This window comes from Neomonachus schauinslandi, chromosome 14, assembly GCF_002201575.2.
Source record: "Neomonachus schauinslandi chromosome 14, ASM220157v2, whole genome shotgun sequence".
NCBI classification, from domain to species: Eukaryota; Metazoa; Chordata; class Mammalia; order Carnivora; family Phocidae; genus Neomonachus; species Neomonachus schauinslandi.
This window is the reverse complement of record NC_058416.1, coordinates 47005514-47011513: the sequence shown is the minus strand read 5'-3', so window position 1 is coordinate 47011513 and position 6000 is coordinate 47005514.

The following is a 6000-nucleotide window of genomic DNA, read 5'->3' as shown; positions in this document are numbered from 1 at the left end:
AGATATATGCACCCCTATGTTTATTGCAGCATTATTTAAAATAGCCCAAATATGGAAGCAACCTAAGTGTCCATCAGTAGGTGAATGGATAAGGAAGATGTGGTGTGTGTGTATAAAATATTATTCAGCCACAAAAAAGGATGAGATCACGCCACTTGTGAAAACATGAATGGACTTGGAAGATATTATGCTAAGTGAAACAAGTCAGACTGAGAAAGACAAATACCATATGATTTCACTCATGTGGAATCTAAAAACAAAAAAACTGAATAAACAAACAAAAAGCAGAATCAGACCTATAAATATAGAGAACAAACTGGTGGATGTCAGAGGGGAGGTGGGGAGGAGGATGGGCAAAATGAGTGAAGGGGAGTGGGACATTCACGGGAAGAAAATGCACAGCATAAGGAATATAGTCAATGATACTGTAATAGGGATGTATGGTGACAGATGGGAGCTACACTTGTGGTGAGCACAGCATAATGTATAAACTTGTTGACTCACTATGTTGTTCATCTGAAACTAATGTAACATTGTGTGTCAGTCAACTATACTCAAATAAAAATAAAGCTACCGTGATCATTTGTATAAAATGTTTTTGTGTAAACATAAGTTTCCATTTCTCTGGGATAAATGTTAGGAGTGTAATTGCTAGGTCATATGTGAAGTGTATGTTTAGTTTTTTAAGAAATTGCCAAACTATTTTCCAAAGTAGCTGTACCCGTTCACATTCCCACCAGTAATGTATAAGAGATCCAGTTCCTCTACATGCATGTCCGCATTTGGTATTATCAGTATGTTTTATTTTAGCCATTCTGATGTGTGTATAGTGATATCTCTTTGCAGTTTAATTTTCATTTCCTTCCTGGCTAGTAATGTCCAGTATCTTTTCATGAGCTTATTTGCCATCTGTATATCCTCCTCAGTGAAATGTCTCTTTATGTCTTTTGCTCATTTTCTGATTGGATTTGGGCATAAGAGAGGTGGCATTTAAAAGATTCCCTAGGGGCACCTGGGTGGCTCAGTTCATTAAGTGTCCAACTCTTGATTTTGGCTCACGTCATGATCTCGGGGTTGTGGCATGGGGCCCTGAGTCCTTGGGCTCCACCCTTAGGGAAGAGTCTGCTTCTGCTTCTCCCTCTGTACCCCCATCCTCCGCTTGCACGCACGTGCTCTTTCTCTATAAAATAAATAAATAAATTTAAAAGCTTCCCCAGATGCTACTCATATGCCGCTAAGCTTGGGAAGCAATGCCTTGTGATAACCTCTCTATGTAGGTATACTCTAAACTTAAGCTGTTACACCAGTGTTAACATTAAAATAGGTCTGTGTGGGCAGGACTAGCTAATTAAACATGCCTGCAGTCCAAGGCAGTCCAAGTGTTTTCTGGGAGCTCAGGTTGTTTGCATATGCTTACCTCAGAGCTGGAAGAATGAGAACTCCAGAGGATAATTTTGGAACTGTGGACCAGAGTCCTTCTACCTCACAATCATGGTGTGTGTGTGTGTGTATGTGTGTATGTGTGTGTGTACATGTGTGCAAATGGTAATTCCCAGGTCCCTAACCCCAGAAGTACTGAACGAGAAGTTTTGAGGATGGCGCCTAGAAGTATGCATACACACATCAGATGGTTCCTATGCTCTCAAAAACTTGAAGTCTGTCGACTCAAGGAAGACTAGTGACTCCACTCTCTACTGCTGGAGTTTATCTTCAGGGCATGGGTGGGTGCCCTTCTATTTTTTTTAAAAGATTTTATTTATTTATTTGAGAGAGAGAGAGAACGGGGGGTGGGGGCAGAGGGAGAAGAAGACTCCCTGTTGAGTAGGAAGACTGACATGGGACTTGTTTCCAGGACCCTGAGATCATGACCTGAGCCCAAGGCAGACGCTTAATCAACTCAGCCACCCAGGTGCCCCGTGGATGCCCTTCCATTAAGAAAATCATTTCAAGAGGAATGTCCTTGAGCTACTTTGGGGGCACAGAGACTTGTGTTCTCCTTCAGAAAGTAGGGAACAGAGGTGCCTGGGTGGCTCAGTTGGTTAAGTGGCCAACTCTTGCTTTTAGCCCAGGCCATGATGTTGGGGTCGTGAGATCAAGCCCTGTGTTGGGCTCCCCACTCACTGGGGAGTCCGCTTGAGATTCTCTCTCTCCCTCTCCCTCTACCCCTCCCCTCACTTGTGCATGCATGCTCTCTCTCTCAAATAAATAAATAAATCTTTTTTTAAAAAGGGGTACAAAGAGAGCTAGGACAGTGTGCTTGCCTACCTGCAAACTGGTCTTCCAGAAGTAGTGCTCGCATATCATACCTTTATATTGAGAAGTAATCATGTGTAGTAACCTATAATGATAATAACTAGTATTTATGGAGCACCAATTATGTGCTAGGCTTCTCCCACACCCTAGCTCCCTTAATTCTTATAACAACATAGAAAGGTGTTATTATATTCTCCATCTTATTGAAGAGGAAACTGAGGCTCGGGGTGGTCTGGTTCTTTGCCCAAGGTCATAAAACTGAACTGTCTTTCCTTCCGGAATTTCCCTTTATTTTTGTCCTTGGTTGACCCCCCCAAAAAACAGTTTTTTGTTTGTTTTAGAGGACCTACTTGAACCTCACTTTAAGAAAAGAATATATGAATATATTTACATGGCCCGACTAGCCTAACTGGTCACCATTTGTGCAGTCAGCATCAATGCCACACTGAAGCTGTCTTTCTAATTCTCTGGAGTGGTACTGCAGCCGGAACTGTAAAGTCAAGCTGCTTCTAAATAGAGAGAGTGCAGCTCTTGGGAGCCCTGAAGTAGTTGTCTACTGTACAGGGTTAAAAATTATTTCCATCCTGCTATTCAGGAGCCTGTAACCAAGGGCAGAGAAGCCATGCCCTTTATTTTATTATTATTATTTTTTAAGATTTTATCTATCTATTTGGGAGAGAGAGCATGCATGAGAGAGAGAGCTGGAGAGAGCATGAGCAAGGGAAGGGGCAGAGGGAGAAGCAGACTCTCCACCGAGCAGGGAGCCCGATGCGGGGCTCGATCCCAGGACCCTGGGACCATGACCTGAGCCGAAGGCAGACGCTTAAACGACTGAGCCACCCACGCATCCCCAAGCCATGCCCTTTAAATGCACACTTGGGGTCCTGGCCTCCATTTACACAGCCACCTCTACAAGGCTGTTCCAAGTGGAAGCTCTTTTGTGCTCCAGCTGACGTTCTGAATCATCTTCAATGATTGCCTCAGTTCTCTGAGCAGCTTTGACATAATGGATGTTTTCATAATATGCCTGGTCTCATTGTTCGTAATTCCTGGTTGCCTGCCATCTCGTGTCTTTGAGCCTCAGGTAAGTTGACATACGGCCCTGTGGGTGTGATGAACTGGTTTCCTCTTTTCCCTTCCCGGGCTCTACACCCAAGGCGGACGTCCTCCAAGTCTCCTCGCCTTTGGAGAGGAAAACAGGCTCCATAGAAAACAGAGCCTGAGGCGAAGCTTGGGTTGTTTCCAAGGCTCTTTCTGGGAGCAGAAGAGTGAGGGGAGAGGGAAGAGTGTTAGGGAGAGAATGGGAGCAAATGCAGGGTGATGAGTGACAACGCTGGCCACGTGCCACACAAACCACACCCAGTGCTGAGCCCGCGGGACTCCGTGGGGAGGCCAAATGAAACCACCACAGGCTGGAGTCATCAGTCATCAGGGAGGAAGGCAGAGGAGCTGACCCGCTGGTTCCCTCCGTCTCCTGACTCTCCTTGTTTGTTCAGAGCTGGTCCCATGGGGATTCAGCCAGCCCTCAGTTCCGGGATGTCACTTGGCCCCTCCACGCAGCGGTGTGGCAGCCATCTTCTCTGCCCCCAGCAAGGTGGCAAGGTGCTTCACGGGAGTGCTGGGAAGAGCCGGCGGGTGCCCCTGCAGGTCTCCTCAGTGGGGCCCCGACTGCCAAGCTGCTGTGGCGTCTGTGCCGTGGCCCTCGGCCCTCACACCGGGGAGGCTGTGTCTGTAGAGGGTGGCAGAAATAAGGCCACAGTGGGAAGCTAGGGCTCCTCGTGAACAAGCTGCCAGGGCCCAGGAGGCAGATGGTGCCAAGCCAGTCTGGGGAGGCAGATAACTCCAGTCCAATACAAAAATCCTTTCCAATTCTAATGTAATATTTGAGTATCAGTTAGTGTTCTTGGTTGCAAGCCACGGGAACATACTCTGGTTTTCTTAAGCCAGAAAGGAATTTATTGGGTGTACACGTAAGAGCTTTAAGCGACTGAAGAGTGGGTCTTATAGACCAAGCAGTGAGAGCTGCAATGAGCACAAGGTAGAAGAAACTGTGGCCCCACACCCCTGTCCTGGCTGCAGAACCTTCCCTCTACCACCGCAGCCTAACGTCACTGCCTCCCCATGAGACCACACACCATCAGGCATGCCTCCAAATAATAGAAGGGGTTGATGCTTGTTATGACTTGAATAGTGTCCTCCCTCCCAAATTCGTATGTTGAAGTTTTTACCTCCAGTGCTTCAAAATGTGGTCTTATTTGGAGACAGGGTCTTTGCAGAGGTAATGAAGTTAAAATGAGGTCATTAAAAAAATGAGGTCATTAGGGTGGGCCCTAATCGAATACGATTGATATCCTTATAAGAAGGAAAAATTTGGTCCTGGAGACATGCATAGAGGGAAGGCAATGGGAAGAGATATAAGGAGATACAAGCCAAGGAGAAAGGCCTGGAACGGGTCCTTCACTCACCACTCTTAGGAGGAACCAGCCCTCCTGGCACCTTGATTTGGGACTCTGGCTTCCAGAAATGTGAGACAATAAATTTCAGTTGTGTAAGCCACCCAATTTGTGGTTCCTTTTTTTTTTTTTTTAAAGATTTTATTTATTTATTTGACAGAGAGAGAGACAGCGAGAGAGGGAACACAAGCAGGGGGAGTGGGAGAGAGAGAGAAGCAGGCATCCTGCGGAGCAGGGAGCCCGATGCGGGGCTCGATCCCAGGACCCTGGGATCATGACCTGAGCCGAAGGCAGACGCTTAACGACTGAGCCACCCAGGCGCCCCTGTGGTTCCTTTTTTTATGGCAGCCCTAGCAAACTAATATAATGCTGGAGAGCCAAGGGAAGAGAAAAACCCTCAGGAGTCTGTTGAACTCTTTGTAGATTGCTAAACGCTTTGATGTACATCATTGTACCTGGCAGGCCTGACTTCATGGCCAGAGACCTGTACAGTCACTCAGAGCTCTGCTCTCAGAAGCACCTGGCACTTGGTTTAATGGTCTGCTGTTGCCATCTTAAAAGTCTTAATAGTTTTGGGGCTCCTGGGTGGCTCAGTTGGTTAAGCGGCTGCCTTCAGCTCAGGTCATGATCCCAGGGTCCTGGGATCGAGCCCCGCATCGGGCTCCCTGCTCAGTGGAGAGCCTGCTTCTCCCTCTCTCTCTGCCTACCACTCTGCCTATTTGTACTCTCTCTGTGTCAAATAAATAAATAAATAAAATATTTTCATAAAAAAAAAAGTCTTAATAGTTTTTAAGGAGGGGCCCCACATTTTCATTTTGCACGGGGCCCTACAAATTTTATAGCTGATCCCTTCACCTGGTTATCAGAGCAAAACTGTCGTGTAAACAGGGATGTTCTCAGTATCTACCCGAGTTTGATCAGGAACTGAGGTTTCTGATGCAGTGACCTCTGTGTTCCATCCAATTTTGAGATTCTGCAACTCTAGAACTCATGTAAAAACTGAGAAAATTTGGACCTAAAACCTTGACACAGTTGCCCTGCCCTCACTCCGTTATCTTCACTAACATGGAACATGTGAAACCAGGCTCAGTACCTTCTCCGTGGCCCTCAGTGTCCCTGGCCTCCTAGTTAAGAAGTTCCTCTACCAGCTTCAACTGATGGTACCATCTTTTTTTGCTGGTCCTCTCTAGTCTACTTTTATTTACTTATCTATTAGACACCATATCTCTGAAGAAGCAGAGTTCTTGCCGGCCTCCTGGCTGGGGTTCAGACAGAAACTGCTGACATCAGGCCA